Source organism: Arachis stenosperma, chromosome 4 (assembly GCF_014773155.1).
Source record: "Arachis stenosperma cultivar V10309 chromosome 4, arast.V10309.gnm1.PFL2, whole genome shotgun sequence".
NCBI classification, from domain to species: domain Eukaryota; kingdom Viridiplantae; phylum Streptophyta; class Magnoliopsida; order Fabales; family Fabaceae; genus Arachis; species Arachis stenosperma.
In genome coordinates this window covers 131,893,553-131,920,362 of record NC_080380.1, presented here as the reverse complement: position 1 = coordinate 131,920,362, position 26,810 = coordinate 131,893,553, and the positions used below count along the sequence as shown (strand labels likewise).

General features: G+C 36.7%; 8 pseudogenes; all 8 read left to right on the top strand.

Annotated features, from left to right (window-relative positions):
• The first annotated feature begins 4,055 nt into the window (after positions 1-4,055).
• LOC130975549 (sugar transport protein 14-like) lies at positions 4,056-5,721 on the top strand (annotated as a pseudogene).
• A 369-nt stretch (positions 5,722-6,090) lies between these two features.
• Positions 6,091-7,775, top strand: LOC130975548 (sugar transport protein 14-like; annotated as a pseudogene).
• A 352-nt stretch (positions 7,776-8,127) lies between these two features.
• LOC130975547 (sugar transport protein 14-like) lies at positions 8,128-9,796 on the top strand (annotated as a pseudogene).
• Positions 9,797-11,062: 1,266 nt separating this feature from the next.
• On the top strand, positions 11,063-14,094 carry LOC130975546 (sugar transport protein 14-like; annotated as a pseudogene).
• Positions 14,095-14,475: 381 nt separating this feature from the next.
• LOC130975545 (sugar transport protein 14-like) lies at positions 14,476-16,158 on the top strand (annotated as a pseudogene).
• A 1,272-nt stretch (positions 16,159-17,430) lies between these two features.
• LOC130975544 (sugar transport protein 14-like) lies at positions 17,431-20,471 on the top strand (annotated as a pseudogene).
• Positions 20,472-20,855: 384 nt separating this feature from the next.
• On the top strand, positions 20,856-22,524 carry LOC130975543 (sugar transport protein 14-like; annotated as a pseudogene).
• Positions 22,525-22,877: 353 nt separating this feature from the next.
• On the top strand, positions 22,878-24,546 carry LOC130975542 (sugar transport protein 14-like; annotated as a pseudogene).
• The last annotated feature ends 2,264 nt before the right edge of the window (positions 24,547-26,810 follow it).

Here is a 26,810-nt window from a genome sequence, read left to right as displayed (position 1 = left end):
CTGAAAAACAAGAGATATATACGGAATGAGAACCCCGGGCCCATGGGTTCCCAGTACGGTAAAAGTGCCAAATAAATACAATGCACTGCAATAAAAACTCACTAAGCATCCTAAACTCCTTTCCGCCAAGTATCCAGCCTAGATTCTCACTAATCCACAAGTAGGCATCTGTCGTAAGGGGATACTAAATCTAGTTCATGTTACACATGTTTCCCAATCCGCTGATTCTTTCACGAATCGGGCTCAGAATCATAAGCAAAACCATTACCAGTTGCTCTGCCTCAGCAGCTCTATATCAATACATCATACCCTCGCCTGGAGCTAGTGAAATCACATCACTACGTCCACCCAGGGGGCTCAAATGATCTCATTCAAAAATAATCATCATTATGCAATCGCATTATCAATTCATCTCATCAAGAACAGCCCCCAACATCCACCAACACCATCATGAGGGATCTCTCAGTTGTACAAACACAAGCAATACAGACAAGTAATACACAAATAAGGTACAAGTAGAACAAGTAGCATATAATCAGGTAACATAGCATATATGATGTAGAAATCCAAAACAAATAGGCAAACCCAAACAAGTCAAACATATGCAGATGATGTATGCCTGCCCTATGGCTGATGATATCATCTGTCGGTTATATAGCCAACCCGACACGTCCTGGTAGCTAACCATGGACAGAAACACCCCTCGCGGAGCAAGTAGGTTTGAGCTACAACCCCCTTGCTACTACCCGCTCAGCCCAGAGCCAGTGGAACAACCACTACTGCGGCTACTACCCAGGCGGGTGTTTAACAGCTCAACCTGGAGCCAGTGGAACAACCACTACTGCGGCTACTACCCAGGCGTCACAATCTCTGACCTGGAGCAAGTGGGACAAACCACAACCCTTGCTACTGCCCAGGTATCTCAAGCATTAACCCGGAGCAAGCGGGACGAACCACAACCCTTGCTACTGCCCAGGTATCTCAAGCACTAACCCGGAGCAAGCGGGACGAACCACAACCCTTGCTACTACCCAGGTATCAGAGTTACATTCATTCAAAACTCCATAATTAACTCATTTATCATAAACATCATTTTTCGTCTCATACCCGGAGCAAGTGGACTAGCCACTGCTACTACCCAGGGAAACTCGCATCTCAGATAGTGGAAGTGCAAATCACAATTATCAATAATTCAGCATAAACATGCATGAATTCTCATCCATGGATCAACATCCATATCAGCCATCCGGCTCACGGTTAAATCCATAACCAGCCAATATTCATAGCATACACAGCTATTCCGGCTCACGGTTCAGTCCAGAACCAGCCAATTCATAAACAATTACGGCCCTTCGGCCAATGGCATAACAAGCACTTCCACCACCATCCTCCATATCTCACATAATCATCAATGATCCTCATTGATTATTCATTTTCCCCTTGCTTCACTCGCAAGTTACCTCATTCACTAGCCCTTTTCTAATAGCTAGGCATATCATAACGATTTAGGATATAAGTGGTGAGATCGGAGGCTTAGAAGTATGAGATTTGGCTTTTAAAACTCAAATATCAACTTTTGGCATGAAAACAATGCCACGCGTACGCGCACACCACGCGCACGCGTGGATGTCCTTAAAAACTCATCGACGCGCAAGCGTCATGCACGCTAACGCGTGGATTAAAAAGTTACCAAATCGACGCGCACGCGTCAACCACGCGTACGCGTGGATACTCTCGTGCCCCAGGCACAAAGCTGGCACAGTTCTGGCACAACTCTCTGGAAAATGGCTGGGCATTGGGTGCAGCACTATCGGCGCGCCCGCGCACATCACGCGCACGCGTGGATGGCGTTTTCTGGAAGATCGGCGCGTACGCGCCAAGTGCGCCCACGCGCAAGGGGTTATCCTGCTAAAAATTTTCTAAGTTAAAAACTGCAGAATTCACAGATTCAACCCCCAATCTTCCGACGGACATAACTTCCTCATTTTAAATCGTTTTTCACCCGTTCTTCGAACGGCATGGACATCCCGGATCCAATTTCATTTCTAAATAGATTTGGCACAAAACAAAGATCCGTAGTCCAAGTTATGTCCCGTCAAAGTATGCCCAAAAACCATGTTTTCATATAAAACCACAAAGTGCCATTTTCAAAACAAGCCATTTTCAACTCTTTTCAAAATCAACTAAAGCATGCCAAGTTCAACCCTTTTTGAAACCAATCAAAATATACCAAAATCAACATCAAGCCTCCTCAACTCATACATTAACACTTTACCACGAATCACAAACCGCCATATAACCATCTTTACCCATTTCAAACAAATGGCTAAATTACAAACATATCAACATGTCATACATCCTTCCTCATCCCAATTTCCAACAATACTATTTCGATTCAACCATCATTATACATGATCAATATCATACCCACTAACACGTGGTTTCATCCCCAAATCAACCTCAACCATTTCTCAAGCATATATCACAACATACATATCTCTCATGCATTAACATACCATCAAGGCATCAATAATCATACTCACATATATGATCACATAATATATCTCAACCAAAATCAAACATACCTCATCTACACTATTCCACCCAAAATTTACCAATTTCCACATTTCAACTCCTCAAACCTCATTATTCAATAACCAACCCAATCATTCATATATTCATTATATGAAATTCATCCAATTACTTGTGTCATCATACAATGCACACATCAACTTACCTTCCTTACCTCTTTCCGGCCTCCGGCCCAAAATATACGGCCTCCGGCCCAATTTCACAATTTAAATGCATAAACCACAAATTAATACTCATTATCCAATACTTCAAATTTTCAATACACCAAGCATACAAGGCCACACAATTCTCAACCCAATCATCAATTCACATTACATACCAACTATGCATATTAGCATCAACCATTTACACAATCCAAACTTAATCCTAGGGACATCTAGCCTAGGAATTCTCATCACACACACGGTACTTAAATGAAACTTAAACCGTACCTCTTGTAGCCAAATCAATTGAGCCTCTTCTATGGAAGTCTCCACCAACCCTTAGCTCCAAGCTTCACCAAAGCTCCACAAGCAATACCAACCTCCCAATTGTGCATCAAAATCACCAAATACACTAACATAACCAATATCACATACATACATCAACCTAGGGCTCATAAAAATGACAAATCACAAGGGTTTGAGCACTTCTTACCTCAGCCCATATGAAGTAGGGATAGAACCCACTTAGAATCCATGTTGGAGTATCCCTAAACACCCAAAATCACAAGATTTCAACACTAACTTCCCAAAAACGTGTAACAGTGGGGAAATTCGAAAACTGGGCAGAGATGAATGGAATACTCACCACAAAACTTAGATAGAAATGTAGAGGATGAGAAGAGCGACGCGTGGCCGCAAACGGCTCGTCAATCGGAGCTCCGTAGCTCAAGTTATGGTGATTTGAAGATCAAAGAGAGTTAGGTTTTCTCTCTTCTTCTCTCTTCCAATTCAGCGCCCAACACCCCTTCTTTAGGGCAAAATGAGCTGAAATGCTCATAACTAATGTTTATATATGTTGGGTCTTGGGCCCACTTAAGCCCAATTCACTTATTTTTGTCCGTTGGCCCAATTTTGGGCCAAAACCTTTAAGATTAGCGCTCCAAATCGCACTTTAAATATTTCTACCTCCCCTAATCATAATTCCTCATTTCTTAATATTATTTACTCATAATCAATTTTCTCAGCTGCAGTACCTGACAGGTCTCAGCCGGTACTGCCGGTCAAAATTTCACTGCGCGCTTTTACGCAGAAAACTATGTCTTCCGACTCGGAAAAATTCACTGAATCCAAATATCATATTTAAATCATCAAATTCTAATTGCCAAATCTTCCAACCATATTCGCTCCTACTTAACTCATTATTTAATTAATTTCGGTTAGACCGGGTATTACAACTTCTATTAGTTGGAAAAAAAATCCAATTTTATTATATTAAGTAGATAGATAGATATAAGTATAACATGAATCAAGAGAAAGTGAATGGCAATAGATAAGGTTAGTACAAGTTATTTTAGCCCCAACTCATAGGATAAACATCCTGTTGTTATTGCTACTACTAAAATAAAAATAAAAATTGTAGCTAATAATCTTAATGTGCTAATGAATCCAACTGTCATAATTTTGTTTTAAATAAAATGTTGTGAGAAAATTTTGTTAATTTTGCATCTAATATATAACGTATTTTTTTTTAATTTTCGTGTGAGCATTCTCCGTGCGATCCCAGTGCGATTTCCATGCATCGCACGGATCATTCATGTCAACACGGTTTGTCTAACATAATCTTCATTAATAGAAGTTTAGAACTTAGTTTCATGGTACATTCATTGATTAATTTTTATTTTAAGTTTAACTGTGTCATACTATTTGAAACTAAGGTAACATTTTTCCTCGAACAAAACTTCTATCACACCAAATAGAAAAGGGTCTGATGTTTTAAATATATGGTCTGCTTAAATTTGTTTATGATTATTCTTTTGGTGAATTTATCTATTTACAAGCAATGATAATCCGTCTTTCTTTCTTTCTTTCTTTCTTTCTTTTAATTTCAAGCGAAAGACAATTTTATCTTACATTTTACCTGCATAATAAAAATGAGTTTAGTTTTAACTATTAGAATCCTGTAGTCAATAAAGATTTCAGTTATGTCAGTATTAAAAATAAAATAAAACCTACCTATAACAAAGAAATCACAGCATGATATCAGATATGAAATGGATTTTATTTATCACATCAAAATTACAATGTACATAATAAACTAAAATTTTCAACTGAACTTAAGCTTTTGTTAGAGTAAAATTTATCCTTGCAACTTAAGAATTATGTTGTTGTTGCAGGTGGGGTGACATCAATCGACGATTTCCTTAGAAAATTCTTCACAAACATGTACAAAAGAAAGCACATGCACCAGACTACTGCAAATATGACAATCAAGTGCTGATACTCTTCACATCATCGCTCTATTTCTCAGCACTAGTAATGACATTCTTTGCTTCCTACTTAGACAAGAAAGAAAGGCAGAAAGGCAAGTATCATTGTGGGAGCCCTTACAATACTCAATACAGCTGCACAGAACACTGCAATGCTCATCATTGGCAGGGTCCTTCTTGGAGGAGGCATTGGCTTTGGCAACCAAGTTGTACCCTTGTATCTTTCTGAAATGGCTTCGGCAAGGAATCGAGGTGCAGTCAACTAACTCTTTCAATTCACAACCTGTTTTGGAATCTTGGTTGCAAACCTCATCAACTATTTTACTAACGAAACACATCCCCATGGATGGCGAATCTCACTGGGCTTAGCGGCTATTCCGGCACTTCTGATGCTTGTTGGAGGTATTTTCTGTGCCGAGACACCTAACAGTCTTGTGGAACAAGGAAGGTTTGACGAGGGAAGAAAAGTATTGGAGAAAGTAAGAGGGACTAAGAATGTTGATGCCGAATATCAAGATCTTGTTGAAGCCAGTGAAGAAGCACAGGCTGTCACTAGCCCCTTTAGGACACTCCTGAAGAGGAAGTACAGACCCCAACTTGTGATAGGAGCCTTGGGGATTCCGGCATTCCAGCAGCTAACTAGCAATAACTCCATCCTCTTTTATGCTCCTGTCATTTGCCAGAGTATTGGGTTTGGTTCTAATGCGTTACTGTTTTAAATGGAAAAGGGTCAGATGTTTTAAATATAAGGTCTACTTAAATTTGTTTATGATTCTTCTTTTGGTGAATTCATCTATTTACAAGCAATGATAATCCTTCTTTCTTTCTTTCTTTATTTCTTTCTTTCATTCTTTCTTTTGATTTACAAGCAAGAATTATTATATATATATTAATTAATACTTGTGTATGGGCACGCAGACCGACCTTTTAGAAAATAAACTTAGAAGAGAAAATAGTGCATTCGTTTTGGCTGAAAAATGGATTCACGAGGAATCTACACCTCACTTCTATTAGTTGGGAAAAAACCCAGTTTTAGTATATTAAGTAGATAGATAGATATAAGTATAACAAGAATCAAGAGAAAGTGAATGGCAATAGATAAGGTTAGTACAAGTTAATTTTGCCCCAAATCATAGGATAAACTTCCTGTTGTTATTGCTACTACTAAAATAAAAATAAAAATTGTAGCTAATAATCTTAATGTGCTAATGAATCCAACCGTCATAATTTTGTTTTAAATAAAATGTTGTGAGAAAATTTTGTTAATTTTGCATCTAATATATAACGTATTTTTTTTAATTTTGGTGTGAGCATTCTCCGTGCGATCCCAGTGCGATTCCCATGCATCGCACGGATCATTCATGTCAACACAGTTTGTCTAACATAGTCTTCATTAATAGAAGTTTAGAACTTAGTTTCATGGTACATTCATTGATTAATTTTTATTTTAAGTATAACTGTGTCTGACTATTTGAAGCTAAGGTAACATTTTTCCTCGAACAAAACTTCTATCACACCAAAATGGAAAAGGGTCTGATGTTTTAAATATATGGTCTGCTTAAATTTGTTTATGATTCTTCTTTTGTTAAATTTATCTATTTACAAGCAATGATAATCCGTCTTTCTTTCTTTCTTTCTTTCTTTCTTTCTTTTAATTTCAAGCGAAAGACAATTTTATCTTACATTTTACCTGCATAATAAAAATGAGTTTAGTTTTAACTATTAGAATCCTGTAGTCAATAAAGATTTCAGTTATGTCAGTATTAAAAAATAAAATAAAACCTACCTATAACAAAGAAATCACAGCATGATATCAGATATGAAATGGATTTTATTTATCACATCAAAATTACAGTGTATATAATGAACTAAAATTTTCAACTGAACTTAAGCTTTTGTCAGAGTAAAATTTATCCTTGCAACTTAAGAATTATGTTTTTGTTGCAAGTGGGGTGACATCAATCGATGATTTCCTGAGAAAATTCTTCACAAACATGTACAAAAGAAAGCACATGCACCAGACTACTGCAAATATGACAACCAAGTACTGATACTCTTCACATCATCGCTCTATTTCTCAGCACTAGTAATGACATTCTTTGCTTCCTACTAAGACAAGAAAGAAAGGCAGAAAGGCAAGTATCATTGTGGGAGCCCTTAGCTTCTTGGCTGGAGCAATACACAATACAGCTGCACAGAACACTGCAATGCTCATCATTGGCAGGGTCCTTCTTGGAGGAGGCATTGGCTTTGGCAACCAAGTTTTACCCTTGTATCTTTCTGAAATGGCTTCGACAAGGAATCGAGGTGCAGTCAACTAACTCTTTCAATTCACAACCTATTTTGGAATCTTGGTTGCAAACCTCATCAACTATTTTACTGACGAAATATATCCCCATGGATGGCGAATCTCACTGGGCTTAGCGGCTATTCCGGCACTTCTGATGCTTGTTAGAGGTATTTTCGGTGCCGAGATACCTAACAGTCTTGTGGAACAAGGAAGGTTTGACGAGGGAAGAAAAATATTAGAGAAAGTAAGAGGGACTAAGAATGTTGATGCCGAATATCAAGATCTTGTTGAAGCCAGTGAAGAAGCACAGCTGTCACTAGCCCCTTTAGGATACTCCTGAAGAGGAAGTACAGACCCCAACTTGTGATAGGAGCCTTGGGGATTCCGGCATTCCAGCAGCTAACTAGCAATAACTCCATCCTCTTTTATGCTCCTGTCAATTGCCAGAGTACTGGGTTTGGTTCTAATGCGTTACTGTTTTAAATGGAAAAGGGTCAGGTGTTTTAAATATAAGGTCTACTTAAATTTGTTTATGATTCTTCTTTTGGTGAATTCATCTATTTACAAACAATGATAATCCTTCTTTCTTTTTTCTTTCTTTCTTTTGATGTACAAGCAAGAATTATTATATATATATTAATTAATACTTGTGTATGTGCACGCAGACCGACCTTTTAGAAAATAAACTTAGAAGAGAAAATAGTGCATTCGTTTTGGCGGAAAAATGGATTCAGGAGGAATCTACACCTCACTTCTATTAGTTGGGGAAAAACCCAGTTTTAGTATATTAAGTAGATAGATAGATATAAGTATAACAAGAATCAAGAGAAAGTGAATGGCAATAGATAAGGTTAGTACAAGTTAATTTAGCCCCAACTCATAGGATAAACATCCTGTTGTTATTGCTACTACTAAAATAAAAATAAAAATTGTAGCTAATAATCTTAATGTGCTAATGAATCCAACCGTCATAATTTTGTTTTAAATAAAATGTTGTGAGAAAATTTTGTTAATTTTGCATCTAATATATAACGTATTTTTTTTAATTTTCGTGTGAGCATTCTCCGTGCGATCCTAGTGCGATTCCCATGCATCACACGGATCATTCATGTCAACACGGTTTGTCTAACATAGTCTTCATCAATAGAAGTTTAGAACTTAGTTTCATGGTACATTCATTGATTAATTTTTATTTTAAGTATAACTGTGTCTGACTATTTGAAGCTAAGGTAACATTTTTCCTCGAACAAAACTTCTATCACACCAAAATAGAAAAGGGTCAGATGTTTTAAATATATGGTCTGCTTAAATTTGTTTATGATTCTTCTTTTGGTGAATTTATCTATTTACAAGCAATGATAATCCGTCTTTCTTTCTTTCTTTTAATTTCAAGCGAAAGACAATTTTATCTTACATTTTACCTGCATAATAAAAATGAGTTTAGTTTTAACTATTAGAATCCTGTAGTCAATAAAGATTTCAGTTATGTCAGTATTAAAAATAAAATAAAACCTACCGATAACAAAGAAATCACAGCATGATATCAGATATGAAATGGATTTTATTTATCACATCAAAATTACAGTGTATATAATGAACTAAAATTTTCAACTGAACTTAAGCTTTTGTCAGAGTAAAATTTATCCTTGCAACTTAAGAATTATGTTGTTGTTGCAGGTGGGGTGACATCAATCGACGATTTCCTGAGAAAATTCTTCACAAACATGTACAAAAGAAAGCACATGCACCAGACTACTGCAAATATAACAACCAAGTGCTGATACTCTTCACATCATCGCTCTATTTCTCAGCACTAGTAATGACATTCTTTGCTTCCTACTTAGACAAGAAAGAAAGGCAGAAAGGCAAGTATCATTGTGGGAGCCCTTAGCTTCTTGGCTGGAGCAATACTCAAAACAGCTGCACAGAACACTGCAATGCTCATCATTGGCAGAGTTCTTCTTGGAGGAGGCATTGGCTTTGGCAACCGAGTTGTACCCTTGTATCTTTCTGAAATGGCTTCGGCAAGGAATTGAGGTGCAGTCAACTAACTCTTTCAATTCACAACCTGTTTTGGAATCTTGGTTGCAAACCTCATCAACTATTTTACTGACGAAATACATCCCCATGGATGGTGAATCTCGCTGGGCTTAGCGGCTATTCCGGCACTTTTGATGCTTGTTGGAGGTATTTTCTGTGCCGAGACAACTAACAGTCTTGTGGAACAAGGAAGGTTTGACGAGGGAAGAAAAGTATTGGAGAAAGTAAGAGGGACTAAGAATGTTGATGCCGAATAACAAGATTTTGTTGAAGCCAGTGAAGAAGCACAGGCTGTCACTAGCCCCTTTAGGACACTCCTGAAGAGGAAGTACAGACCCCAACTTGTGATAGGAGCCTTGGGGATTCCGGCATTCCAGCAGCTAACTAGCAATAACTCCATCCTCTTTTATGCTCCTGTCATTTGCCAGAGTATTGGGTTTGGTTCTAATGTGTTACTGTTTTAAATGGAAAAGGGTCAGATGTTTTAAATATAAGGTCTACTTAAATTTGTTTATGATTCTTCTTTTGGTGAATTCATCTATTTACAAGCAATGATAATCCTTCTTTCTTTCTTTCTTTCTTTCTTTCTTTCTTTCTTTTGATTTACAAGCAAGAATTATTATATATATATTAATTAATACTTGTGTATGTGCACGCAGACCGACCTTTTAGAAAATAAACTTAGAAGAGAAAATAGTGCATTCGTTTTGGCGGAAAAATGGATTCATGAGGAATCTACACCTCACTTCTATTAGTTGGGGAAAACCCAGTTTTAGTATATTAAGTAAATAAATAGATATAAGTATAACAAGAATCAAGAGAAAGTGAATGGCAATAGATAAGGTTAGTACAAGTTAATTTAGCCCCAACTTATAGGATAAACATCATGTTGTTATTGCTACTACTAAAATAAAAATAAAAATTATAGCTAATAATCTTAATGTGCTAATGAATCCAACCGTCATAATTTTGTTTTAAATAAAATGTTGTGAGAAAATTTTGTTAATTTTGCATCTAATATATAACGTATTTTTTTTTTAATTTTCGTGTGAGCATTCTCCGTGCGATCCCAGTGCGATTCCCATGCATCGCACGGATCATTCATGTCAAAATCTGAATGACGGTGGAAGCCGGATGAGTATCGAATAAATCATGGATATGGAGCCACTCATCCTTAGCAAGCTTGCTAAGGCAAACTGTCATGGTTAAGCCACCAGCCAAAATAAAATTTCCAATTCCCCAAAGGTTTTGGCGCCACCAACTGTGCGTCCAATGGGCTCTACAGCCAAGGACGTAACACCCATAACCATCCAAGTTATTATAAGACCCCGAGCTCCAAATCCGCGGGCTGTGATTAATAATGTATGAACCCCATGCTGCAGAGGGGGCCCATCGTACACATCCCTTAGCATCCAATAAGAGATATACCAAAAAAATCCATACCAAGCCAACCAGCTCAATGCCTCAATCGCTATCACCCATAACATGGGCTTTTTAAGGCCCTTTATGGCTCCTATAATTTCCCATAAGCATGTAACCACCGGGTATCAATCATCCTCCTCTTCCCCCTCACGTGTCTCCTCCTCAAGTAATGCCGGCTTATCCCAGATGAAGTATAGAACCATAGTTTTCAAAGAAAGTAGAAGGAGGATCGCTGAGAATAATACGCTTTTCACCCATATGCAGTAGTCGTCAGAGTGGCATGCTTTTGTCGCCGGAAATGAGAACGTATGCACGAACACAGAGAAGAAACCCATCAGGTTTTCCACTGCCATGAAGAATGTAGAGAACGTGTTTGTCAATGTGATCTTCCGTTCGTCGCGGCTGGCAAGGTCAATAAGGAAGGCTTGGCAGGAGGCCTTGGTCAACACGATCGAGGCATCCAACATCCAGAACCTGATCATAAAAGTGACTATGGCGCGTGGCAGAATTTTCTTGGAGAGGTCGTCACCAAAGGCATAGCCGATGTCTGCAGCAAAGCGTATCGCCAAAAGAGCTATGGTTATGGACATGGCACCGGCAATGATAAAAAGACGGTGGCGCCTGCATCAGATTCTATAGTAGGTAATGGCTGGTTGGAGAACAAAGATACAAAAGGGTCCGCCAATCCAAACGAAAGAAATCTATCTGTCCGGCACTCCGAGAATGTGGTAAATGGGTGGTAGCCAAAACATCTGTATAGCCGAAATAAAGTAGAGTCCAATGGAGATGCAGGCTACTGTAAATAGCTTCCAAATTGAGCATGGCTGTGCCGGTGGTGTCCCAGATTCCAGCTGCACTGGTGAACTACTCATGACTATGTAGTATTTTTTGCTAAACACACAAGAGAAAGGAATAAAATCCAAATTTTTTTACGAGTGCATTATGAGTTTTTAAGCTTGTTGCATCAGTTTAATATATAAGTTTAGCTGGAATAAATCGCATCACATCAATTTACTACATAAGGCGGAAGATCACATTACTGAAAATTTTCCAAACTAGGGTTGGTGATAGTATGCATCAAGCTTTCAATTTAATTGTTTAATTTCGATTATTTTTCTTTTTCTATTTATAGTATTGGGTTTGGGCAGTTAGATTATTCTATTCTATGGGTGTGATCCCAAACGGTTAGATTATTAGATGAACAGAATTGTGTCATGTAATGAATTTAACGGCCTAAGCACGCTGTAATTATGAATAAGGTTCATAGCACAGAATGAATTTTGATCTTATATATTTATGCCTGCGTTCAATTTTATTATATTATGTTTAGCCAACTCGTGGTTTTGTCGGGGTGAGAGAAAAAAACAGTATCAGATGCAATACAAATAGTAACATATTGAATTATTGATGCAGTTACATACATAAAAAAAGAAAAAAATAACAGAACACTAAACACTAGGGACGGTTAATATTAGTTGAGTGATTGATGAAGTAAAATATTTGTATGTTTAATTTGAATAATTCATGCCCTAAAGAGTAGAGACAAGCATGCTGTTGGGTTTTTGGGCTCCCTTCCTATATAGAGAAAAAGCCCAAATACTAGTATCCAATCCCATGAATAGTTGAAGTGGCTGAGGTGAGTTAAGGTTGAGTGAGAGAGAGGTCATTTTGCAAGAGAAAGTGAATGGCAATAGATAAGGTTAGTACAAGTTAATTTAGCCCCAAATCATAGGATAAACTTCCTGTTGTTATTGCTACTACTAAAATAAAAATAAAAATTGTAGCTAATAATCTTAATGTGCTAATGAATCCAACCGTCATAATTTTGTTTTAAATAAAATATTGTGAGAAAATTTTGTTAATTTTGCATCTAATATATAACGTATTTTTTTTTTTAATTTTCGTGTGAGCATTCTCCGTGCGATCCCAGTGCGATTTCCATGCATCGCACGGATCATTCATGTCAACACGGTTTGTCTAACATAATCTTCATTAATAGAAGTTTAGAACTTAGTTTCATGGTACATTCATTGATTAATTTTTATTTTAAGTTTAACTGTGTCATACTATTTGAAGCTAAGGTAACATTTTTCCTCGAACAAAACTTCTATCACACCAAATAGAAAAGGGTCTGATGTTTTAAATATATGGTCTGCTTAAATTTGTTTATGATTATTCTTTTGGTGAATTTATCTATTTACAAGCAATGATAATCCGTCTTTCTTTCTTTCTTTTAATTTCAAGCGAAAGACAATTTTATCTTACATTTTACCTGCATAATAAAAATGAGTTTAGTTTTAACTATTAGAATCCTGTAGTCAATAAAGATTTCAGTTATGTCAGTATTAAAAATAAAATAAAACCTACCTATAACAAAGAAATCACAGCATGATATCAGATATGAAATGGATTTTATTTATCACATCAAAATTACAATGTACATAATAAACTAAAATTTTCAACTGAACTTAAGCTTTTGTTAGAGTAAAATTTATCCTTGCAACTTAAGAATTATGTTGTTGTTGCAGGTGGGGTGACATCAATCGACGATTTCCTGAGAAAATTCTTCACAAACATGTACAAAAGAAAGCACATGCACCAGACTACTGCAAATATGACAATCAAGTGCTGATACTCTTCACATCATCGCTCTATTTCTCAGCACTAGTAATGACATTCTTTGCTTCCTACTTAGACAAGAAAGAAAGGTAGAAAGGCAAGTATCATTGTGGGAGCCCTTACAATACTCAATACAGCTGCACAGAACACTGCAATGCTCATCATTGGCAGGGTCCTTCTTGGAGGAGGCATTGGCTTTGGCAACCAAGTTGTACCCTTGTATCTTTTTGAAATGGCTTCGGCAAGGAATCGAGGTGCAGTCAACTAACTCTTTCAATTCACAACCTGTTTTGGAATCTTGGTTGCAAACCTCATCAACTATTTTACTAACGAAACACATCCCCATGGATGGCGAATCTCGCTGGGCTTAGCGGCTATTCTGGCACTTCTGATGCTTGTTGGAGGTATTTTCTGTGCCGAGACACCTAACAGTCTTGTGGAACAAGGAAGGTTCGACGAGGGAAGAAAAGTATTGGAGAAAGTAAGAGGGACTAAGAATGTTGATGCCGAATATCAAGATCTTGTTGAAGCCAGTGAAGAAGCACAGGCTGTCACTAGCCCCTTTAGGACACTCCTGAAGAGGAAGTACAGACCCCAACTTGTGATAGGAGCCTTGGGGATTCCGGCATTCCAGCAGCTAACTAGCAATAACTCCATCCTCTTTTATGCTCCTGTCATTTGCCAGAGTATTGGGTTTGGTTCTAATGCGTTACTGTTTTAAATGGAAAAGGGTCAGATGTTTTAAATATAAGGTCTACTTAAATTTGTTTATGATTCTTCTTTTGGTGAATTCATCTATTTACAAGCAATGATAATCCTTCTTTCTTTCTTTCTTTCTTTCTTTCTTTCTTTCTTTCTTTCTTTCTTTTGATTTACAAGCAAGAATTATTATATATATATATATTAATTAATACTTGTGTATGTGCACGCAGACCGACCTTTTAGAAAATAAACTTAGAAGAGAAAATAGTGCATTCGTTTTGGCTGAAAAATGGATTCACGAGGAATCTACACCTCACTTCTATTAGTTGGGAAAAAACCCAGTTTTAGTATATTAAGTAGATAGATAGATATAAGTATAACAAGAATCAAGAGAAAGTGAATGGCAATAGATAAGGTTAGTACAAGTTAATTTAGCCCCAAATCATAGGATAAACTTCCTGTTGTTATTGCTACTACTAAAATAAAAATAAAAATTGTAGCTAATAATCTTAATGTGCTAATGAATCCAACCGTCATAATTTTGTTTTAAATAAAATGTTGTGAGAAAATTTTGTTAATTTTGCATCTAATATATAACGTATTTTTTTTTAATTTTCGTGTGAGCATTCTCCGTGCGATCCCAGTGCGATTCCCATGCATCGCACGGATCATTCATGTCAACACGGTTTGTCTAACATAGTCTTCATTAATAGAAGTTTAGAACTTAGTTTCATGGTACATTCATTGATTAATTTTTATTTTAAGTATAATTGTGTCTGACTATTTGAAGCTAAGGTAACATTTTTCCTCGAACAAAACTTCTATCACACCAAAATGGAAAAGGGTCTGATGTTTTAAATATATGGTCTGCTTAAATTTGTTTATGATTCTTCTTTTGTTAAATTTATCTATTTACAAGCAATGATAATCCGTCTTTCTTTCTTTCTTTCTTTCTTTCTTTTAATTTCAAGCGAAAGACAATTTTATCTTACATTTTACCTGCATAATAAAAATGAGTTTAGTTTTAACTATTAGAATCCTGTAGTCAATAAAGATTTCAGTTATGTCAGTATTAAAAAATAAAATAAAACCTACCTATAACAAAGAAATCACAGCATGATATCAGATATGAAATGGATTTTATTTATCACATCAAAATTACAGTGTATATAATGAACTAAAATTTTCAACTGAACTTAAGCTTTTGTCAGAGTAAAATTTATCCTTGCAACTTAAGAATTATGTTTTTGTTGCAAGTGGGGTGACATCAATCGATGATTTCCTGAGAAAATTCTTCACAAACATGTACAAAAGAAAGCACATGCACCAGACTACTGCAAATATGACAACCAAGTACTGATACTCTTCACATCATCGCTCTATTTCTCAGCACTAGTAATGACATTCTTTGCTTCCTACTAAGACAAGAAAGAAAGGCAGAAAGGCAAGTATCATTGTGGGAGCCCTTAGCTTCTTGGCTGGAGCAATACACAATACAGCTGCACAGAACACCGCAATGCTCATCATTGGCAGGGTCCTTCTTGGAGGAGGCATTGGCTTTGGCAACCAAGTTTTACCCTTGTATCTTTCTGAAATGGCTTCGACAAGGAATCGAGGTGCAGTCAACTAACTCTTTCAATTCACAACCTATTTTGGAATCTTGGTTGCAAACCTCATCAACTATTTTACTGACGAAATATATCCCCATGGATGGCGAATCTCACTGGGCTTAGCGGCTATTCCGGCACTTCTGATGCTTGTTAGAGGTATTTTCGGTGCCGAGATACCTAACAGTCTTGTGGAACAAGGAAGGTTTGACGAGGGAAGAAAAATATTAGAGAAAGTAAGAGGGACTAAGAATGTTGATGCCGAATAAAAAGATTTTGTTGAAGCCAGTGAAGAAGCACAGGCTGTCACTAGCCCCTTTAGGACACTCCTGAAGAGGAAGTACAGACCCCAACTTGTGATAGGAGCCTTGGGGATTCCGGCATTCCAGCAGCTAACTAGCAATAACTCCATCCTCTTTTATGCTCCTGTCATTTGCCAGAGTATTGGGTTTGGTTCTAATGTGTTACTGTTTTAAATGGAAAAGGGTCAGATGTTTTAAATATAAGGTCTACTTAAATTTGTTTATGATTCTTCTTTTGGTGAATTCATCTATTTACAAGCAATGATAATCCTTCTTTCTTTCTTTCTTTCTTTCTTTCTTTCTTTCTTTCTTTTGATTTACAAGCAAGAATTATTATATATATATTAATTAATACTTGTGTATGTGCACGCAGACCGACCTTTTAGAAAATAAACTTAGAAGAGAAAATAGTGCATTCGTTTTGGCGAAAAAATGGATTCATGAGGAATCTACACCTCACTTCTATTAGTTGGGGAAAAACCCAGTTTTAGTATATTAAGTAAATAAATAGATATAAGTATAACAAGAATCAAGAGAAAGTGAATGGCAATAGATAAGGTTAGTACAAGTTAATTTAGCCCCAACTTATAGGATAAACATCATGTTGTTATTGCTACTACTAAAATAAAAATAAAAATTGTAGCTAATAATCTTAATGTGCTAATGAATCCAACCGTCATAATTTTGTTTTAAATAAAATGTTGTGAGAAAATTTTGTTAATTTTGCATCTAATATATAACGTATTTTTTTTTTAAATTTTCGTGTGAGCATTCTCCGTGCGATCCCAGTGCGATTCCCATGCATCGCACGGATCATTCATGTCAAAATCTGAATGACGGTGGAAGCCGGATGAGTATCGAATAAATCATGGATATGGAGCCCCTCATCCTTAGCAAGCTTGCTAAGGCAAACTGTCATGGTTAAGCCACCATCCAAAATAAAATTTCCAATTCCCCAAAGGTTTTGGCGCCATCAACTGTGCGTCCAATGGGCTCTACAGCCAAGGACGTAACACCCATAACCATCCAAGTTATTATAAGACCCCGAGCTCCAAATCCACGGGCTGTGATTAATAATGTATGAACCCCATGCTGCAGAGGGGGCCCATCGTACACATCCCTTAGCATCCAATAAGAGATATACCAAAAAAATCCATACCAAGCCAACCAGCTCAATGCCTCAATCGCTATCACCCATAACATGGGCTTTTTAAGGCCCTTTATGGCTCCTATAATTTCCCATAAGCATGTAACCACCGGGTATCAATCATCCTCCTCTTCCCCCTCATGTGTCTCCTCCTCAAGTAATGCCGGCTTATCCCAGATGAAGTATAGAACCATAGTTTTCAAAGAAAGTAGAAGGAGGATCGCTGAGAATAATACGCTTTTCACCCATATGCAGTAGTCGTCAGAGTGGCATGCTTTTGTCGCCGGAAATGAGAACGTATGCACGAACACAGAGAAGAAACCCATCAGGTTTTCCACTGCCATGAAGAATGTAGAGAACGTGTTTGTCAATGCGATCTTCCGTTCGTCGCGGCTGGCAAGGTCAATAAGGAAGGCTTGGCAGGAGGCCTTGGTCAACACGATCGAGGCATCCAACATCCAGAACCTGATCATAAAAGTGACTATGGCGCGTGGCAAAATTTTCTTGGAGAGGTCGTCACCAAAGGCATAGCCGATGTCTGCGGCAAAGCGTATCGCCAAAAGAGCTATGGTTATGGACATGGCACCGGCAGTGATAAAAAGACGGTGGCGCCTGCATCAGATTCTATAGTAGGTAATGGCTGGTTGGAGAACAAAGATACAAAAGGGTCCGCCAATCCAAACGAAAGAAATCTATCTGTCCGGCACTCCGAGAATGTGGTAAATGGGTGGTAGCCAAAACATCTGTATAGCCGAAATAAAGTAGAGTCCAATGGAGATGCAGGCTACTGTAAATAGCTTCCAAATTGAGCATGGCTGTGCCGGTGGTGTCCCAGATTCCAGCTGCACTGGTGAACTACTCATGACTATGTAGTATTTTTTGCTAAACACACAAGAGAAAGGAATAAAATCCAGATTTTTTTACGAGTGCATTATAAGTTTTTAAGCTTGTTGCATCAGTTTAATATATAAGTTTAGCTGGAATAAATCGCATCACATCAATTTACTACATAAGGCGGAAGATCACATTACTGAAATTTTTCCAAACTAGGGTTGGTGATAGTATGCATCAAGCTTTCAATTTAATTGTTTAATTTCGATTATTTTTCTTTTTCTATTTATAGTATTGGATTTGGGCAGTTAGATTATTCTATTCTATGGGTGTGATCCCAAACGGTTAGATTATTAGATGAATAGAATTGTGTCATGTAATGAATTTAACGGCCTAAGCACGCTGTAATTATGAATAAGGTTCATAGCACAGAATGAATTTTGATCTTATATATTTATGCCTGCGTTCAATTTTATTATATTATGTTTAGCCAACTCGTGGTTTTGTCGGGGTGAGAGAAAAAAACAGTATCAGATGCAATACAAATAGTAACATATTGAATTATTGATGCAGTTACATACATAAAAAAAGAAAAAAATAACAGAACACTAAACACTAGGGACGGTTAATATTAGTTGAGTGATTGATGAAGTAAAATATTTGTATGTTTAATTTGAATAATTCATGCCCTAAAGAGTAGAGACAAGCATGCTGTTGGGTTTTTGGGCTCCCTTCCTATATAGAGAAAAAGCCCAAATACTAGTATCCAATCCCATGAATAGTTGAAGTGGCTGAGGTGAGTTAGGGTTGAGTGAGAGAGAGGTCATTTTGCAAGAGAAAGTGAATGGCAATAGATAAGGTTAGTACAAGTTAATTTAGCCCCAAATCATAGGATAAACTTCCTGTTGTTATTGCTACTACTAAAATAAAAATAAAAATTATAGCTAATAATCTTAATGTGCTAATGAATCCAACCGTCATAATTTTGTTTTAAATAAAATGTTGTGAGAAAATTTTGTTAATTTTGCATCTAATATATAACGTATTTTTTTTTAATTTTCGTGTGAGCATTCTCCGTGCGATCCCAGTGCGATTTCCATGCATCGCACGGATCATTCATGTCAACACGGTTTGTCTAACATAATCTTCATTAATAGAAGTTTAGAACTTAGTTTCATGGTACATTCATTGATTAATTTTTATTTTAAGTTTAACTGTGTCATACTATTTGAAGCTAAGGTAACATTTTTCCTCGAACAAAACTTCTATCACACCAAATAGAAAAGGGTCTGATGTTTTAAATATATGGTCTGCTTAAATTTGTTTATGATTATTCTTTTGGTGAATTTATCTATTTACAAGCAATGATAATCCGTCTTTCTTTCTTTCTTTCTTTCTTTCTTTAATTTCAAGCGAAAGACAATTTTATCTTACATTTTACCTGCATAATAAAAATGAGTTTAGTTTTAACTATTAGAATCCTGTAGCCAATAAAGATTTCAGTTATGTCAGTATTAAAAATAAAATAAAACCTACCTATAACAAAGAAATCACAGCATGATATCAGATATGAAATGGATTTTATTTATCACATCAAAATTACAATGTACATAATAAACTAAAATTTTCAACTGAACTTAAGCTTTTGTTAGAGTAAAATTTATCCTTGCAACTTAAGAATTATGTTGTTGTTGCAGGTGGGGTGACATCAATCGACGATTTCCTGAGAAAATTCTTCACAAACATGTACAAAAGAAAGCACATGCACCAGACTACTGCAAATATGACAATCAAGTGCTGATACTCTTCACATCATCGCTCTATTTCTCAGCACTAGTAATGACATTCTTTGCTTCCTACTTAGACAAGAAAGAAAGGCAGAAAGGCAAGTATCATTGTGGGAGCCCTTACAATACTCAATACAGCTGCACAGAACACTGCAATGCTCATCATTGGCAGGGTCCTTCTTGGAGGAGGCATTGGCTTTGGCAACCAAGTTGTACCCTTGTATCTTTCTGAAATGGCTTCGGCAAGGAATCGAGGTGCAGTCAACTAACTCTTTCAATTCACAACCTGTTTTGGAATCTTGGTTGCAAACCTCATCAACTATTTTACTAACGAAACACATCCCCATGGATGGCGAATCTCGCTGGGCTTAGCGGCTATTCCGGCACTTCTGATGCTTGTTGGAGGTATTTTCTGTGCCGAGACACCTAATAGTCTTGTGGAACAAGGAAGGTTTGACGAGGGAAGAAAAGTATTGGAGAAAGTAAGAGGGACTAAGAATGTTGATGCCGAATATCAAGATCTTGTTGAAGCCAGTGAAGAAGCACAGGCTATCACTAGCCCCTTTAGGACACTCCTGAAGAGGAAGTACAGACCCCAACTTGTGATAGGAGCCTTGGGGATTCCGGCATTCCAGCAGCTAACTAGCAATAACTCCATCCTCTTTTATGCTCCTGTCATTTGCCAGAGTATTGGGTTTGGTTCTAATGCGTTACTGTTTTAAATGGAAAAGGGTCAGATGTTTTAAATATAAGGTCTACTTAAATTTGTTTATGATTCTTCTTTTGGTGAATTCATCTATTTACAAGCAATGATAATCCTTCTTTCTTTCTTTCTTTCTTTCTTTCTTTCTTTCTTTCTTTCTTTCGTTCTTTCTTTTGATTTACAAGCAAGAATTATTATATATATATTAATTAATACTTGTGTATGTGCACGCAGACTGACCTTTTAGAAAATAAACTTAGAAGAGAAAATAGTGCATTCGTTTTGGCTGAAAAATGGATTCACGAGGAATCTACACCTCACTTCTATTAGTTGGGAAAAACCCAGTTTTAGTATATTAAGTAGATAGATAGATATAAGTATAACAAGAATCAAGAGAAAGTGAATGGCAATAGATAAGGTTAGTACAAGTTAATTTAGCCCCAAATCATAGGATAAACTTCCTGTTGTTATTGCTACTACTAAAATAAAAATAAAAATTGTAGCTAATAATCTTAATGTGCTAATGAATCTAACCGTCATAATTTTGTTTTAAATAAAATGTTGTGAGAAAATTTTGTTAATTTTGCATCTAATATATAACGTATTTTTTTTTTAATTTTCGTGTGAGCATTCTCCGTGCGATCCCAGTGCGATTCCCATGCATCGCACGGATCATTCATGTCAACACGGTTTGTCTAACATAGTCTTCATTAATAGAAGTTTAGAACTTAGTTTCATGGTACATTCATTGATTAATTTTTATTTTAAGTATAACTGTGTCTGACTATTTGAAGCTAAGGTAACATTTTTCCTCGAACAAAACTTCTATCACACCAAAATGGAAAAGGGTCTGATGTTTTAAATATATGGTCGGCTTAAATTTGTTTATGATTCTTCTTTTGGTGAATTTATCTATTTACAAGCAATGATAATCCGTCTTTCTTTCTTTCTTTTAATTTCAAGCGAAAGACAATTTTATCTTACATTTTACCTGCATAATAAAAATGAGTTTAGTTTTAACTATTAGAATCCTGTAGCCAATAAAGATTTCAGTTATGTCAGTATTAAAAATAAAATAAAACCTACCTATAACAAAGAAATCACAGCATGATATCAGATATGAAATGGATTTTATTTATCACATCAAAATTACAGTGTATATAATGAACTAAAATTTTCAACTGAACTTAAGCTTTTGTCAGAGTAAAATTTATCCTTGCAACTTAAGAATTATGTTGTTGTTGCAGGTGGGGTGACATCAATCGACGATTTCCTGAGAAAATTCTTCACAAACATGTACAAAAGAAAGCACATGCACCAGACTACTGCAAATATGACAACCAAGTACTGATACTCTTCACATCATCGCTCTATTTCCCAGCACTAGTAATGACATTCTTTGCTCCTACTAAGACAAGAAAGAAAGGCAGAAAGGCAAGTATCATTGTGGGAGCCCTTAGCTTCTTGGCTGGAGCAATACACAATACAGCTGCACAGAACACTGCAATGCTCATCATTGGCAGGGTCCTTCTTGGAGGAGGCATTGGCTTTGGCAACCAAGTTTTACCCTTGTATCTTTCTGAAATGGCTTCGACAAGGAATCGAGGTGCAGTCAACTAACTCTTTCAATTCACAACCTATTTTGGAATCTTGGTTGCAAACCTCATCAACTATTTTACTGACGAAATATATCCCCATGGATGGCGAATCTCACTGGGCTTAGCGGCTATTCCGGCACTTCTGATGCTTGTTAGAGGTATTTTCGGTGCCGAGATACCTAACAGTCTTGTGGAACAAGGAAGGTTTGACGAGGGAAGAAAAATATTAGAGAAAGTAAGAGGGACTAAGAATGTTGATGCCGAATATCAAGATCTTGTTGAAGCCAGTGAAGAAGCACAGCTGTCACTAGCCCCTTTAGGACACTCCTGAAGAGGAAGTACAGACCCCAACTTGTGATAGGAGCCTTGGGGATTCCGGCATTCCAGCAGCTAACTAGCAATAACTCCATCCTCTTTTATGCTCCTGTCATTTGCCAGAGTATTGGGTTTGGTTCTAATGCGTTACTGTTTTAAATGGAAAAGGGTCAGGTGTTTTAAATATAAGGTCTACTTAAATTTGTTTATGATTCTTCTTTTGGTGAATTCATCTATTTACAAGCAATGATAATCCTTCTTTCTTTCTTTCTTTCTTTCTTTTGATTTACAAGCAAGAATTATTATATATATATTAATTAATACTTGTGTATGTGCACGCAGACCGACCTTTTAGAAAATAAACTTAGAAGAGAAAATAGTGCATTCGTTTTGGCGGAAAAATGGATTCAGGAGGAATCTACACCTCACTTCTATTAGTTGGGAAAAAACCCAGTTTTAGTATATTAAGTAGATAGATAGATATAAGTATAACAAGAATCAAGAGAAAGTGAATGGCAATAGATAAGGTTAGTACAAGTTAATTTAGCCCCAACTCATAGGATAAACATCCTGTTGTTATTGCTACTACTAAAATAAAAATAAAAATTGTAGCTAATAATCTTAATGTGCTAATGAATCCAACCGTCATAATTTTGTTTTAAATAAAATGTTGTGAGAAAATTTTGTTAATTTTGCATCTAATATATAACGTATTTTTTTTAATTTTCGTGTGAGCATTCTCCGTGCGATCCTAGTGCGATTCCCATGCATCGCACGGATCATTCATGTCAACACGGTTTGTCTAACATAGTCTTCATCAATAGAAGTTTAGAACTTAGTTTCATGGTACATTCATTGATTAATTTTTATTTTAAGTATAACTGTGTCTGACTATTTGAAGCTAAGGTAACATTTTTCCTCGAACAAAACTTCTATCACACCAAAATAGAAAAGGGTCTGATGTTTTAAATATATGGTCGGCTTAAATTTGTTTATGATTCTTCTTTTGGTGAATTTATCTATTTACAAGCAATGATAATCCGTCTTTCTTTCTTTCTTTTAATTTCAAGCGAAAGACAATTTTATCTTACATTTTACCTGCATAATAAAAATGAGTTTAGTTTTAACTATTAGAATCCTGTAGTCAATAAAGATTTCAGTTATGTCAGTATTAAAAATAAAATAAAACCTACCTATAACAAAGAAATCACAGCATGATATCAGATATGAAATGGATTTTATTTATCACATCAAAATTACAGTGTATATAATGAACTAAAATTTTCAACTGAACTTAAGCTTTTGTCAGAGTAAAATTTATCCTTGCAACTTAAGAATTATGTTGTTGTTGCAGGTGGGGTGACATCAATCGACGATTTCCTGAGAAAATTCTTCACAAACATGTACAAAAGAAAGCACATGCACCAGACTACTGCAAATATGACAACCAAGTGCTGATACTCTTCACATCATCGCTCTATTTCTCAGCACTAGTAATGACATTCTTTGCTTCCTACTTAGACAAGAAAGAAAGGCAGAAAGGCAAGTATCATTGTGGGAGCCCTTAGCTTATTGGCTGGAGCAATACTCAAAACAGCTGCACAGAACACTGCAATGCTCATCATTGGCAGAGTTCTTCTTGGAGGAGGCATTGGCTTTGGCAACCGAGTTGTACCCTTGTATCTTTCTGAAATGGCTTCGGCAAGGAATCGAGGTGCAGTCAACTAACTCTTTCAATTCACAACCTGTTTTGGAATCTTGGTTGCAAACCTCATCAACTATTTTACTGACGAAATACATCCCCATGGATGGTGAATCTCGCTGGGCTTAGCGGCTATTCCGGCACTTTTGATGCTTGTTGGAGGTATTTTCTGTGCCGAGACAACTAACAGTCTTGTGGAACAAGGAAGGTTTGACGAGGGAAGAAAAGTATTGGAGAAAGTAAGAGGGACTAAGAATGTTGATGCCGAATAACAAGATTTTGTTAAAGCCAGTGAAGAAGCACAGGCTGTCACTAGCCCCTTTAGGACACTCCTGAAGAGGAAGTACAGACCCCAACTTGTGATAGGAGCCTTGGGGATTCCGGCATTCCAGCAGCTAACTAGCAATAACTCCATCCTCTTTTATGCTCCTGTCATTTGCCAGAGTATTGGGTTTGGTTCTAATGTGTTACTGTTTTAAATGGAAAAGGGTCAGATGTTTTAAATATAAGGTCTACTTAAATTTGTTTATGATTCTTCTTTTGGTGAATTCATCTATTTACAAGCAATGATAATCCTTCTTTCTTTCTTTCTTTCTTTCTTTCTTTCTTTCTTTCTTTCTTTTGATTTACAAGCAAGAATTATTATATATATATATATATATTAATTAATACTTGTGTATGTGCACGCAGATCGACCTTTTAGAAAATAAACTTAGAAGAGAAAATAGTGCATTCGTTTTGGCGGAAAAATGGATTCATGAGGAATCTACACCTCACTTCTATTAGTTGGAGAAAAACCCAGTTTTAGTATATTAAGTAAATAAATAGATATAAGTATAACAAGAATCAAGAGAAAGTGAATGGCAATAGATAAGGTTAGTACAAGTTAATTTAGCCCCAACTTATAGGATAAACATCATGTTGTTATTGCTACTACTAAAATAAAAATAAAAATTGTAGCTAATAATCTTAATGTGCTAATGAATCCAACCGTCATAATTTTGTTTTAAATAAAATGTTGTGAGAAAATTTTGTTAATTTTGCATCTAATATATAACGTATTTTTTTTTAAATTTTCGTGTGAGCATTCTCCGTGCGATCCCAGTGCGATTCCCATGCATCACACGGATTATTCATGTCAAAATCTGAATGACGGTGGAAGCCGGATGAGTATCGAATAAATCATGGATATGGAGCCACTCATCCTTAGCAAGCTTGCTAAGGCAAACTGTCATGGTTAAGCCACCAGCCAAAATAAAATTTCCAATTCCCCAAAGGTTTTGGCGCCATCAACTGTGCGTCCAATGGGCTCTACAGCCAAGGACGTAACACCCATAACCATCCAAGTTATTATAAGACCCCGAGCTCCAAATCCGCGGGCTGTGATTAATAATGTATGAACCCCATGCTGCAGAGGGGGCCCATCGTACACATCCCTTAGCATCCAATAAGAGATATACCAAAAAAATCCATACCAAGCCAACCAGCTCAATGCCTCAATCGCTATCACCCATAACATGGCCTTTTTAAGGCCCTTTATGGCTCCTATAATTTCCCATAAGCATGTAACCACCGGGTATCAATCATCCTCCTCTTCCCCCTCATGTGTCTCCTCCTCAAGTAATGCCGGCTTATCCCAGATGAAGTATAGAACCATAGTTTTCAAAGAAAGTAGAAGGAGGATCGCTGAGAATAATACGCTTTTCACCCATATGCAGTAGTCGTCAGAGTGGCATGCTTTTGTCGCCGGAAATGAGAACGTATGCACGAACACAGAGAAGAAACCCATCAGGTTTTCCACTGCCATGAAGAATATAGAGAACGTGTTTGTCAATGTGATCTTCCGTTCATCGCGGCTGGCAAGGTCAATAAGGAAGGCTTGGCAGGAGGCCTTGGTCAACACGATCGAGGCATCCAACATCCAGAACCTGATCATAAAAGTGACTATGGCGCGTGGCAGAATTTTCTTGGAGAGGTCGTCACCAAAGGCATAGCCGATGTCTGCGGCAAAGCGTATCGCCAAAAGAGCTCTGGTTATGGACATGGCACCGGCAATGATAAAAAGACGGTGGCGCCTGCATCAGATTCTATAGTAGGTAATGGCTGGTTGGAGAACAAAGATACAAAAGGGTCCGCCAATCCAAACGAAAGAAATCTATCTGTCCGGCACTCCGAGAATGTGGTAAATGGGTGGTAGCCAAAACATCTGTATAGCCGAAATAAAGTAGAGTCCAATGGAGATGCAGGCTACTGTAAATAGCTTCCAAATTGAGCATGGCTGTGCCGGTGGTGTCCCAGATTCCAGCTGCACTGGTGAACTACTCATGACTATGTAGTATTTTTTGCTAAACACACAAGAGAAAGGAATAAAATCCAGATTTTTTTACGAGTGCATTATGAGTTTTTAAGCTTGTTGCATCAGTTTAATATATAAGTTTAGCTGGAATAAATTGCATCACATCAATTTACTACATAAGGCGGAAGATCACATTACTGAAATTTTTCCAAACTAGGGTTGGTGATAGTATGCATCAAGCTTTCAATTTAATTGTTTAATTTCGATTATTTTTCTTTTTCTATTTATAGTATTGGGTTTGGGCAGTTAGATTATTCTATTCTATGGGTGTGATCCCAAACGGTTAGATTATTAGATGAACAGAATTGTGTCATGTAATGAATTTAACGGCCTAAGCACGCTGTAATTATGAATAAGGTTCATAGCACAGAATGAATTTTGATCTTA